The sequence below is a fragment of the Nuphar pumila genome, chromosome 8, assembly GCF_984573655.1.
Source record: "Nuphar pumila chromosome 8, dmNupPumi1.hap1.1, whole genome shotgun sequence".
NCBI classification, from domain to species: Eukaryota; Viridiplantae; Streptophyta; class Magnoliopsida; order Nymphaeales; family Nymphaeaceae; genus Nuphar; species Nuphar pumila.
Window position 1 is genome coordinate 126,582,688 of NC_143256.1, and position 14,733 is coordinate 126,597,420.

Sequence of the window (14,733 nt, forward strand, 5' to 3'; positions counted from 1 at the left end):
TCGCCGCCCCCATTTTAGTGGACGGCACCGACGTGGCCGCCGACAACGGCGATGGACTCCCATCCGTTCCCCGGTGACAACAACCGGGTAGTCGGCATACGCCAGCGAAAGTAAGGGTTTGAAATAGTTTTTTTTTATACTCATTCGTCGATGGGGCTATTGTCGCCACCGGCGGCCTACCATCGCCTGCCCAACCGGCGAGAGTTGGACGATTGCGCCGGCGACCCCCGTCGTCCACCACCATCCAACGACAAAAGAGGGATTTTTGTGAAAACCGAAGGCTGAATGCTGGTTCGGTTTCTTAAAACACGTCGGCCCCCGTTTCATCTAATTGTCGTCACCGGCACCGGCGGTCAGTCGAAATGCCGCCGGCGATGGCGACACCCCTGTCGCCAGTCTCACTCCGCCAGCGATACTGGCAGGGTATCGTCCCCTCAAAGCCACCATCCAGCCATCTCACTCTGGTGGGCAACCCTAGCAGCCATCGACGACGGTGGCCTCGGGGGCCAGCCACTGATGGCCTGGGCCGTCCGCCGACGACTGTGGTGGTTAAAAATTGGGGCTAAAAAAGAGATCGTGACCCTCCTTCCCTGCCAATTTTTGCTGCACAGGCATAGTCAACCGAGACACCTCGGTCGACAGTTATCGATGGGATTCTGAAACGAGGTGGCTGCAGAAACCGAGATCTGACATCCTTGCTCTCCAGCGGTGACCACCGCCAGCCTTTGCGGAGAGACAACAACAGTTGTCGACTCGCAGGCTGTGTGCCACCAGACAACGCCTCTCCAGTGACAACTTTTTCGGCGAGAAAACGCTGAAGCACCCACACGTGCAGTCAGGGGTGTAGCTAGGATTCATGTGAGGGGGGGGGGGGGGACAGGAGTGTAGCAAAAAAAAAAAAAAAACTGGTGTGATGGTTCTGGGGTTCGGGGGGCAGCGCCCCCGATTTTTTTTAGATAAAATAAAAAATGGCTACTAGTATTAATAAAAATCTATTTCATATGGACAAATCAAACTATTTGCTGCAGTCAGGGCTGGTCTAGGACTGGGCTTTAAAAATATATATATATAATTTTTAACTGGGCCGGGCCTCCGCCTATCTGTGGAGTGGGCCCATAACCTGATGTTGGCATTCATGAAAACGATAACCAGTATGTAAAAACAAAACATACAATCGGTAGATGCAATGGATGAGATAAGCGTTGGCACAGGTGCACGGCATTTTCCTCAGAGAAAAGTGTGTGTGTGAAGGTTTACATACATGGTATTCATGTATGTTCCATGTGAACCCTTCACATGTCATATTGAACACGCAACCCCTTCCCCCACTAATGCCCCACTAAAACCTTCATTAGTGTTAAATTGGGCCATACTTAAGGTTGGACCGGATCCAAAATATCCAACAAGAACACTAGCGCTTTTATTGTTGAAGAGAAGAAAATGCAAGCATTGGTGGAGACATGAGTGTGTTATAATTATTGTCCGATGAGGTTGTTTGTTCATAACATGTTTGTTTCAATGGGCTAGTAGTTAGTACCGATTACATATTGAATTCACTAGGCATATTTGTTCCATTCTTTCTCCTCGGGGTTGTAATTTCTTCAAAAGTGGTTGAACATGCACTGCTTATAATGTGTTTCCGATTAAGAATGTTCTGTTGTGGATATGGAAAATGCATTAGATTGTGAGACAAAGGGAAGACCGTAAACCAGTTAGTTCAGAGCATGTGCAAAGAAATTGGAGTTTATTTACTGAATCTGCATATGTTAGATCCGTTTGCCCAATTAACCTTTTGTTTCAATTATCAACGGGGACAATGTGTTATTTCTTTCACCAATCTCTTATCACTTATTTTGATATGGAGCTCCATAGTCTTTTTGCATGGTTCCACAAGCATCTTTGCTCTAGGGCCAGTAGTTTACAGAAAGCTATCTAACTTATCATAGATTAACGAAAGGCTGCCCAGCGTTGGGTAAATTGCATTCAACCACCTATTTTATTTGGAACACATTTTAGATACCTGCCTGAGGTTTAAAATTAAATTTTGTCCTTTTTTCGTTCAGAATATTTTAGTCACTTTCTTTGTCTAAACAAAGGTCAACTAAATGATTTTATGACTAGTAAGTAATTGCTGAAACATAGGAGGTTTCTTGTGAGTAACTGATAAGTGGTTTCTGTTATATATTATTTCCAATAGTCTATCTCCTTCACCTTTTATGCCAAAGGCCAATTTTTTATCTTCCATGTGATCTATATTTAGTCCATACATGCTATGCTAATCTCTACATACCCAGTTTAAAACATACACAGTATTTTGTCCCATCTTTTTCTGTGTAAAAACTGTCTATTGTATAGTTATTATTAGCTCAGGCATAGCCATTTTGAGGAAAATTTGCAGGTCCTCTATTTTTTTTTTGAAAGGCAAGCTGGGGTTAGGCGGATCCCTACCAGAACAACCGCCCTATGTGGCAGAGGGATTCGATTCTGGGCCTTCAGCTTGACACAGAACCCTGCTTATCACATGGGATACCACCTCGGTGTTGCAGATCCTCTAGGTCCTCTATTTAGCTGAAACCTTGAGTAGCTTCCTTAGCTCTGATAGTTCAGGGGATGCCATTTTTCTTAGCTTTGGATTGGGAGTCGGCACTAGTTAGCAATGGGATGAAAATCGGGGAGAAGGACAAAGGAAAGAGCCTACATTAAATCAATTGATTCATCATGATAGAGCTGTGCTATGGCTTGTCTAAGGCACTAAGGATCGAGCTGCCAGAGCTACTCAACAAATTTTTGCCATCTATGGCAAATTATACTTGTTTAAATCTAGACTTACTGGAGTTGAAACCCTTTGATCTATGTCACCTAGATACGGGTGTGGGTACGACATGGCAATTCCAAAAAATGTGGGTACGGGGATACGACTATATATATATCACATAAATACATGATAAATTCAAAATAAACTGAATATAATTCAAATATATATGCTATATCTAAAATATATATTATATACTAAAAACATAAAGTTATAAACTGAAAATATAATTATAAATTATAAATTAAATACAAACTTGTATGTAAGGAGGGTAAAATGATGTGTCCGAGTGTAGATGCGTGTCTACATGGGGATAAGCATGTCTCGACACGGGTACGGAGTGAAAAATGAAGTGTAGCCTTTGATATTATAGTTTCTGCAATTTGGTAGTTGCTTTCAAATGAATTGAAAGGGACTCAGATGATGCAAATGAATCATCATGTCAACCTCAACAGCAGTTGGTGAAGAAGAGAAACAGGATGTCAAGATCCAGAGAGAAATCATAAATCTTTGGTTAAATGGAATATACAATCTTTGTGTTAAAGATGCAATTTTTGCACTACTGCTGTTTTTTATTTTTTCATATTTAACCTGGGGGGAACCATGAGCCCGGCCTAGGAGACATCTTTACCTTATCAGCGCAGGAAAACGCCAGGGCTAGTACCCTCAAAACCAGGGCCTATGCTTGCTCTGGCTTGTGCAAGGGGTTACCGCCCCCAGGAGTCAAATCCTGACTGCCCGTCAGACAACTAAAGCCCCGCTCCAACTACGCTAACCCCTTTGGGTTTCACTATTGCTGTTCACGGAAAAACATGTTTGGAATATAAGTTGTGTCCTTTATCGAAAATATGTAATATATAGTGTTCTGTGTAGTCTGAGTTAATCAATTTTCACGTGTTGTACATTGATGCTTTGTGTCTTAGAGATGGCTTACTGAAAAATTGCAGCACAAGAATGTGACTGGCATTCTTGATTTTCAATCTGTATATTAACAGCATATGTTTTAAAGTGGTGGTCTGGTGGGGGCTTTTTTCACCCAGTTGATTTTATTTATGAATTTAAATGACCATGCAGTTTAATGTAAGGGTGGGCGTCCGGTTGCTCCGTGCCGGAATCATCCTCTGCCTGTTAAGACACGACAGGCCCGACCCAGACCCAGGCTACAGAAGCTCAGCTTGAGTCCTGTTGGGTTCAGGCAGGGGATGATTATTATCGGGCGGCACCCTTTAAGCCAAACTCATAAATGGGCCGGGTCAGTTCAGCCTCCATTGAAATTTTGTTGGGGCCCTTTACCTGGTCCTGGTCTGTTTAACCAGTGGGGCTAGGTAGGGCCTGATTCTTATCGGGCTTGTACTGCACATGGCAGCCAAACCCAGTCCATTTCAGGTAGGGTACCCGACGGCCTGTAGGGTACCCGACAGCCAAACCCCTCGCCTCCTCTTAGTTTATTACTGTGGAAAGTTCACTTGTACTTAGACCCTGGTCCACAGGAATGGACTCGACTCTCGACTTGGAATAGGGGTAAGTTCGGGCTTGCAATGGAGTTCATGTTAGCTGCCAAAGACTCGGTCTGATTCTGACCCTGTTCTAATCTTGGTTTTCTTCTGTAGTCCAAGACTATGCTGCCTTATCCAAGACAAACATGGCCCAGCCAAGTACAAAGATTTGCTTAAACTGCGCTGAGTTGTGTCCTCCTTGACTGGCTTGTTTCCAAGCCAAAGACACATTTAAGTATTTAATTAAGGCAAGCCAATTTGAATCAGTTCTCGCTGTCCTAGTCCGGGATCTCTGGAGATGGTAGCTATTCTGAACTCGTGACATCGAAATCCAAATCTGAACCACAAACTGGATCTTGTAGGCACGCAGCGAGGTCTAAGACAACAAGTCAACGAGCAAGTCCACATCTGATCTTGCCTTTCACTCGTAAGCAAAGTTGTACATTTCCCACCTTCTTTCAAAAGAAAAAAACTTTAGGTGAAACCTTAGGTTTGGATTTGGGATTACTAAAAATTGGGTGCCTATGGCATTTCAAGAAAGAGGGGAGTCTGAATCAGAAAATAGTAATGCTAATGGCAATAATATTAATAGTAATAATAACCGTAATAACAGGAGACCTGCTCAACAATAATAATATAACAGTTGACCAAAGTATAGAATTGGTGATAAGAAACTATAATCAGGATTCAGGTCTAACAAAAGAAAAACTGTCATAATAATTAACAGTAACATCGGAAAGGAAATAATAATACCCACAGCTTGCATATATCACAAAAAAAAAAAAAAAAGGAAAATGGCATCTTGTTGAGGACATTGAATGGCAAATAGGACAAACTTTAAGCTCTCAACGTTACCAGAAGCAATGAGAGTGGATAGGCCGGTAGGGGAAGAAGGGGGTATCCCAGCCAACTGGGAGACCGGTTTTGAGTGACACCCATTTGTCTGGCTTTGATCACGGGGGAATTCATATGTCAGATACCTGCCAAGTACCCACCACCTCTCTTACTGGTGCGGTATAGGAAATTTTTTCTTCTTTCTTTTGGTTTTGGGGTTCATACTTCATATCCAACAGAAAAGAACCAGGGGATTGGATTTTGGGGCCATCAATGCCAAAAATCCTTGTTGGTATTGTTGAATTTCGCTCAAGAGGTTATTATTCCATGAGAGTTTTACCCTGCAAGTTTATGTTTCTAGGATTCCAACTGGCTTCTAGAAATCTCCCTCTTTGTGGGTGCTCCTGCACTTCTCTGTTTTGCGCATCAGATAATCTTCCTTCTTCTTCATTGAAAGTGGAAGATGCCCATCATGTTTCTGCTGTCTTGTCTTCAGTTTATGATGGTGGGGGCAAGTTTCCTGGTGAGAAGGTCAGGGTTGAGGCTGTTGGACATTTTGGGTTACGGGTCCAACCCACAGTCTGACCCGGTTTGACACCATGTTAGTGGGTCACGTAAGTGACTGAATAATGGAGGTAGTGGGTGGGAGTTACGTGAATGTGGAGAGACCACATTCACGTAACTGCCCAATTCTCCATTATATATATGGGGTTAGGGGCTACGAAGTTGATGAGAGTTCATAGCCATATCCTGCCCAAATTCACTTATGCATTCAAGCTTAAGCAGAACAAGGTCCTGCTCACCGTCGACATAAGGCCTGGGCTCATTGTGGGCGACGACCGGCTGAGGAGAACGCCGAATCACCTACACGATCAATGGCGAATCCAGGTACGCTCCCTGTCCAATTGTTTTCACAGGGTTTCGCCCAACAATGGGTTATGGGCCCACGTCCACGCATTTCCGCTGCGCGTGGCCGTGTAGGCTGTTACGGCGTTTTGGCGTCGGTGGAGTCGCCGTGGGGCGACAACCACCGATTAGCCGAAGATTGTCACTATGAGGCGACAATCATCACCGACAAATGTCACCGGAAAAAGGCGACATCTTTTTTCCTTGTTCTGGCAAACCTTAAAAAAAAAATTATTGTTTTATACCTGTGGCCGTTGGGCTGCAGGGAGGTTTTTGCCGTCGCCGGGATTAACGCCGGTGCCCTCGCCTGAAATTTGACCGGCAGATGTAGAAAAGGGGTTTAAAAACCCCTTTTCTCTCTGTTTTTCCTTTTCAGTTAAAGGGCAGGGGACTTTTGCCGGAATGCAAAGGAATCGGAAGCGGCAGTCTTGCCGGCGCCCAGGTTACCCACCCCATAGCTGGAGTTACTTGCAAAACCGGCGACAATAAAAAAAAAAATCTATTTTAACCCTTACCTGTCGCCGGGGAGGAGGTGGGTTTCGCCGGGGTCACGCCGTGGGGCTTTTTGCCGGCAAGGGCAGCCATTGATCGGCGGCATCCTTGCTGATGTCGCCGGGGCTGTCGCCGGACTGGCAGGCGCTGCTGTGCCCTTCAACCATCGGATGGCAGCCACCATCGTCGCCGTGGGGCGACGTCTTCTGACGGTCGGGTGTTGCCGGACCGACGTCACCGTGGGGTGACGCAGGTCGCCGGCCATTGTGCGCCAGTCGCCGTGACGGCGATGTGGGTCGCCGAGGAACCGAAATAAGGGGAAAACCCCCCTTTCGGTTTTCCCTAAAACAGAAACAGAAACTATCGGGTTTCTGTTTTAGGTTTTAAAATTGGACCAGATCGGGTCCGGCGAGGCGACCCGTGGACAGATCCGATCCAAACCCTTTTGGGTGGATCGGGTCTGCTCCTTTACCTTTTGAATCTGACCCGGACCCATAAAGGTACCGGGTCTGGGTCTGATCCGGAAAGGATCGGGTTTGACCCGGGTCCATTTTGGATCGGGTTTGACCCGGGTCCATTTTGGACCGGGTCTAACCCGGGTTCATTTTGGATCGGGTCTGATCCGAACCCATTAAGAGCCGGGTCGAACCCGGTATCTGGTTTGGATCGCGTCATACCCGGGTCCATGTTGGACCGGGTCGAACCCGGTATTCGGTTTGAACCGGGTCGTACCCGGGTCCATGTTGGACCGGGTCGAACCCGATATCCGGTCTGAACCGGGTCGTACCCGGGTCCATGTTGGACCGGGTCGAACCCGGTATCCATTTTGGACCGGGTCAAACCCGGTATCTGTTTTGGACCGGGTCCGACCCGGGCCTGTTTCGGACCGGGTCTAACCCGGATTTTGGTTCGGGTCGGGTCGGACCCATATTAAGTATGGGTCGGGTCAGACCCGGATCCCATTTGAAACTGGGTTGGATCCATAAAAACAGGATCCAAACACTATTGAGACTGAATCGGATCAGGAACCTGATCCGACCCCTTCCAGAACCGGTTCAGAGCCATTTTTGACCGGTTCTTTCCAGTTTTTCACCGGTTCCGGGATGCTGAGACCCTGTTTTCATAAATTTAAAGAAATACATGGATTTTGGTATACAATTATAGGGTTTTATAGAACTTTTGTTCATATTAAGTACCGGTTTATAAGGTTCGGAACCGGTTCGGACCCTTAGATGACCGGTTCGGGGCAGTTTCAGACCGGTTCAGAGTGTTTTTAGACCGGTTCCTACATGAGGACCCTGGGTTTTACCCATATGAGCATACGTTTGTTATTTTTTATGCTTTATAAAGTATTTATTTTGAATAATGCATGACTTATGCATGTTAATTCATGTATTTAGCGTTGGTTAAGTTATGCATACTGATTTTAAGCATGAATTATAACTAAATTTATGACAATTAGTTTATGCATTTGTGTTGTAGTATGAACTGATATTATGTCATGAATATACATGCATTAAAATGTGTGCATGGGTGTGCTCCATAATACGAATAGGATTTTCGGTAAAAGATTTTGATTAACCGATTCATGAATCACCAAAGTGATCTGAGTCGTGTTAATTAAGGATTCTTTGGACCGTATTAAGATTCATAATTATGATTGTGTGTGAATTTATGAAACATCGATTCTACCCAAAGGTAGGTCGTTGTGTTCCAAATTTACACAGGGTGTAATAGTAGATGTGTATTCCAGCCCATGAAGCATGTTCGTACTCAAAGGTACAGTGCTGAATTGCCTCTGGATTCATGATCTACTAGTTTCACCAACTGAAGTCAATTCCTTGAGAATTGAAGAGATGGAGCAATCATGAGTATTATCGTTTTCACCAAAGTGAAACGATAATGGCTCAACTATGCTTGTCTCAGAAAAAGTGAAAATAAAGGGTCTCACTTTTACCTTTTCAACACGAGTCTTGTTTGAGCAATAATAGTAACATCTTTTCGTTTTTTCGTTCCTTTAATTTATCAGGTTCCTTCCATATCGACGGTTCTAGTAGTATCCCTATCTTAGACGGATCAAATTTTTCTGATTGGAAAGAAATTGTGTTATTCACTTTGGGCTATATGGATTTAGATCTGGCCCTTAGAATTGACGAACCTCCCACTCTTAATGAGCAGAGTACAGCCGATCAGAAAGCTGCCTCTGAGAAATGGGAGCGCTCGAACAGACTTAGCCTGTTGCTTTTGCAATCTCGGGTGGCTAAGAACATTCGAGGCACAATTCCTCACTGTAGGACTGTGAAGGAATTTTTGGGAGCCATTGAGGCTCAATTCGTCACTTCTAATAAAGCAAGGGCCAGTACTCTCATGTCCAAATTAGTGTCTATGAAATATGCTGGTGACAGTCACATCCGACAGCATATTTTGGAAATGAAGAATATTGTGACTCAACTGAATGACATGAAGTTTGTCATCTCTGACTCGTTTTTAGTCCATCTGATCTTAACCTCGTTACCTACTGAGTATGGACCCTTTAAAATCTCCTACAACACACATAATGATGAGTGGTCTTTTAATGACCTCTTGAGTAAGTGTGTTGAGGAAGAGGAGAGGTTAAAGGGTGAGAGGGTGCCAAGTGCACATATGGCCTTTCATAAGGATAAACAGAGGTCGAGGCCAAAGAAAAACTCATTCAAAAATAAGAATCAGAAGAGAGCCACTGGAGAGAATTCAAACTCTCAGGCGAAAGCTAAATCTCAGTTTGGTGGCCCTTCTATAAAGTGTTTCTTCTGCAAAAAGAAAGGTCATAAGAAGGTGGACTGTTTGAAGTTCAAGAAGTGGCTCGAAAATAAAGGTAATAAGTCATTCGTTTCTCATGAGTGCAATCTAATTCATGTTCCATTGCATAGTTGGTGGATTGATTCTGGTGTCACGGTGCACATTGCCAACTCTTTGCAGGCATTTCTGAACAAAAGGGAACCAACGGAGCATGAAAGAAGCATCTTCTCAGGAAATAAGATGCGTTCGCATGTCAAGAACGTTGGGACCTGCAGAATTGTGTTGGAGTCGGGATTCATGTTGGATTTGGTCGATACATTTTATGTTCCATCTTATAGTCGGAGCCTAATTTCATTTTCAAAACTTGATAAGTTTGATTTTGTGTTTAAATTTGAAAAATCTGAACTTATTATTATGAAAAATTCAATGAATATAGGTTCTGCATATATGTGTGATGGTTTGTATCGATTAAGAACCAAACTCCAAATTCAGGAATCTCACTCCATTGAGAACACAATGATTGACAATAAACGTGGTCTAAAGGATGATCAATCCTATTTGCTTTGGCATCGGAGGTTAGGACATATCTCGAAAGAGAGAGTCCAAAGACTCGTGAAAGAGGGAATCCTTGGATCCCTTGATTTTACGAATATAGAGCCATGTGTTGACTGCATAAAGGCCAAGCAGTCTAACACATATAAGAAAGATGCCAAACGCAACAATGGAAAGTTAGAGATAGTGCATACGGATGTCTGCGGCCTTTTTTCACCGTGTTATACGGGTGAAAAGTATTTTGTCACCTTTATAGACGATTACTCACGGCATATGTATCTCTACTTATTATCTGAAAAATCAGAAGTCTTTCAGGTTTTTAATCACTTCAAGAAAGAAGTAGAGAAACAAACCAGTGAAGTTATTAAGGTTGTCAGGTCAGATAGAGGTGGCGAATATTATGGTCGTTTTACTGAGATGGGACAAAAGGAAGGTCCATTAGCGCGGTTTCTAAAAGAGGAAGGCATTGTACCTCAGTATACCATGCTTGGTAGTGCTTACCAGAATGGTGTAGCTGAAAGGAGAAACCGTACGCTTAAAGAAATGGTTCGAGCGATGTTGAATCACTCAAACCTTTCTTTGACCTTGTGGGGTGAAGCTCTTAGGACTGCAGTGCATATTCTGAATAAGGTTCCTACGAAGGTTGTTCAAAAGACTCCTTACGAGTTATGGACAGGTAGAAAACCTTCTTTATCATATATGCACATATGGGGATGTCCAGCAGAAGCTAAATTGTATAACCCACATATAAAAGCTTTTGATCCTAGGACAACTAGTGGTTTCTTCATTGGTTATCCAGAAAGATCGAAAGGCTTTAGGTTTTATTGTCCATCTCATACACCACAGATAGTGGAAACAGATAAAGCAAGATTTCTTAAAAATGGTTCTGTTGGGATAGATGCATCTCAAAATATTAATTTTGAGGAAATGCAGGATTCAGGTTCTACACCTGCTGAGGATAATGACCCGATTTTCTCTATCATTGTTCCTTCGAGTAATGTAAGAGAAAGTCCAGTCAATGAACATCAATCCCAACTAGATCCAGTTGTTGATGAGGATATACAACAACAACAGGATACAGAGGCTCATTTTGAACCACCTGTAGTACCTGTATGGAGGTCCACCAGAATTAGGAAATCTGCTATCCATCCGGACTATGTGGTGTATTTACAAGAGTCAAATGATTTCATAGACATTGATGGAGATCCCTTCACATTTGCAGAAGCCATTGAAAGTGAAAGATCAACACATTGGATCAATGCCATGAAAGAAGAGCTTGACTCTATGGCAAAGAACCAAGTGTGGGATCTTGTACCTCGACCTGATGGAGTTAGACCTGTTGGTTGTAAATGGGTTTACAAAACCAAAACAGACTCTAAAGGTCATGTGGAGAGGTACAAGGCTAGGCTTGTTGCAAAAGGTTTCACACAGATAGAGGGCATTGATTATAATGAGACTTTTTCTCCTGTCTCAACTAAAGAATCATTAAGGATAATCATGGCCCTCGTAGCTCATTTTGATTTAGAGCTGCATCAGATGGATGTGAAAACTGCCTTCCTGAATGGGGATCTAGATGAGGAGGTATACATGCAACAACCTCCTGGTTTCAGAATAGATGACTCAAATAACTTAGTTTGCAAATTGAATAAGTCAATTTATGGATTTAAACAGGCCTCCCGCCAGTGGTATAAGAAGTTCAATCAGGTAATAATGAACTTTGGATTCACTGAAAACATTGTTGATCAGTGTATTTACATTAAGACTAGTGGGAGTAAGTTCATAATTTTGGTTTTATATGTTGACGATATTCTTCTTGCAACTGATGATTTGAGTTTTTTACATGAAACAAAAGACTTTCTTTCCTCTCATTTCGATATGAAAGACATGGGTGAGGCCACTTATGTCCTTGGAATCGAGATCCGTCGTAACAAAACTAAGGGTGTCCTTGGCCTATCTCAGAGATCCTATATCCTTAAGGTTCTTAAAAGATATGGAATGGAGAATTGTTCTCCTAGTTCGGCACCTATAGTGAAAGGGAATAAATTGAGCTTGAAGAACTGTCCTCAGGATGATATTGCGAAGGCTCAGATGAATGTTGTCCCATATGCTTCAGCAGTTGGGAGTTTACAGTATGCGCAGACCTGCACTCGACCTGATATAGCATTTGCTGTGGGAATGCTTGGTAGATATCAGTCAAATCCAGGCATTGCACACTGGAAGGCAGCGAAGAAGGTCATGCGCTATTTACAAGGAACGAAAGACTATATGTTGACCTACAGGAAAGCTGACCACCTAGAGGTCGTTGGATACTCTGATGCGGACTTAGGGGGGTGTATTGACAGTAGAAAATCTACTACTGGATACATTTTCCTTCTAGCGGGTGGTGCTGTCTCATGGAGAAGCGGAAAGCAGTCTACCACTGTTGCTCATACCATGGAGGCAGAATTTATTGCTCTATACGAGACTTCGTCACAGGCCATTTGGATAAGGAACTTCATTATGGGTCTTGGTATAGTGGACTCTATTGAGAGACCACTAAAGATCTTTTGTGATAATGAAGCAGCCGTGTCCTTTTCAAATAACAACAAGAGCTCAACATCGTGTCGACACATGGAGTTAAAAATATTTTGTTGTTAAAGAAAGGACTGAGAATCATCTGGTATGTATTGATACAATTGGGACGAAGGAAATGACTGCGGATCCCCTTACTAAAGGGCTAGCACCGGGATTGTATTCCCAACATGTAAAGGGGATGGGTCTTTTTTATTCCTTCTGATGTATGACAATATATTATGTAATCACATTTGTGTTTATGTTTTGATTCTCTAAGGTTTTGAGTTATTGTTGATTTTGCATAAATGATCTCTCATATGGGTTAGAGAGAATAGCAGAATAACAATATTAAAGGACCAATAGAATAAGTGAGAGACCAACCTATTCATAAAGGTAATTTCTTTACATGCCTAAGCACTGAAGGTGAATTGCAGTGTAGTACAAGGAAATATGACATTTCATAAAGAGGTGTTCATGTCCTTGACTCATACGATTCATCCTTGTGATAAAGGGTGGCATGTGAACCCACATGAAGAATTAAATCGAGATAACGGTATACACCTCGATTTAGTACACTTTTGGTGTCAATGGGTCAAGTGGGAGAATGTTGGACATTTTGGGTTACGGGTCCAACCCACAGTCTGACCCGGTTTGACACCATGTTAGTGGGTCACGTAAGTGACTGAATAATGGAGGTAGTGGGTGGGAGTTACGTGAATGTGGAGAGACCACATTCACGTAACTGCCCAATTCTCCATTATATATATGGGGTTAGGGGCTACGAAGTTGATGAGAGTTCATAGCCATATCCTGCCCAAATTCACTTATGCATTCAAGCTTAAGCAGAACAGGGTCCTGCTCACCGTCGACATAAGGCCTGGGCTCATTGTGGGCGTCGACCGGCTGAGGAGAACGCCGAATCACCTAACACGATCAATGGCGAATCCAGGTACGCTCCCTGTCCAATTGTTTTCATAGGGTTTCGCCCAACAGAGGCCAGTATCAAAATTGAGCTCAAGAGTAGCTTAAAGAAAGATGGGATTCATGGTGGGGTGAAGGAGAATGGAATTGACAAGGGAAGGGTGCAGTGGATGGACTTCCAAGGAAGAGAGTTAGCCGAGATCAAGGAGTTTGAGAAAAGGTTGCTTATTCTGATCCATGACTCTTGTGTTTACTCTGTTTTGATTTACCGTGCATTTTTGTTTACATCTCAAAAGGTACCATCTTTGTGCTTTTTGAATGAACATTTTCTTGGCATTTATTTACCATACACCATAAATGGCTAGTATGCATTAGGTTTTTCTTATTTTTTGGTCTATCTTGCGAGTTTATTTCTTTTACGTCCCTGTCTAAAATTTTTTAAGAGAACACCATGAATTGTGGAAGAGGCCCCTTGAGATTATTTGAGAGAACATCCAACCTGAACTTAAAAAAACATTCCACAATAAATAGTGTTGTGCTGAGCAGTAGGAATTGGCTTAGCAAACTCGAAAATTTCCACCTTTCCTCAAGAGTGATAGATTGGATGTTGGTTTGGTTTATGCCAATATTGATTCCTCTTGAAGAGTCTGTTGATGAACCAAAGTTAAAAATAAGAATTATTATTGTTGAAGCTTATTGCCCATACTTATGATTTTGCTTTTCTGCAAGGTCCCAGATTGATATGGTCAGGAGTTAGGACTAACCCATGAAGGTTGCTATTGGATTTGGAATTACCATAGTTGGTGTTGCTTCTCTTGGTTATAAGGACCAGATACATCGGGTTTTTTTAAAGTCCTGCACTTAACAAAGTGTTGTTTTCACAGGCTATACAAACAGAGGTTGGATTAGTTCCATTCATCTCGTGTCTATGCAATTAAGGGCGTCCCAAAAGTGACCATAGCACTAAGTTCTCTGTGGTTCTCGACTTGGACCTGGTCAAGCTCATGTGCATCATCCTAGGATGTTAGACTACTGGATTGCTTTGTTTTGATTGTTTGTGTGGACCAAGGTGTGTTGAAGCCTGGATATATGCTTTCAACAATATACTGTTAGGTACGATTTTTTCCATTTTCCCTTACCCCACTAATAGAGGCATGTAGTTGAGGACTTCAGCTAGGGGCATGATATCCATTAGGATTAGGTATTTTATCTTTATGAAAATATGTCACTGATCATGAATTTGATTTGCTTTTTTTTTCTCCAGCAGTTAGGCGGGAGTATATATTTCTACTGGACATGAAAATGCTTTCCTTCATAAAAATCTTCATGAGATGCATACACATCTGGGATTGTATGATCACTTATGTCCTTTTTGTAATCAATGGAAAG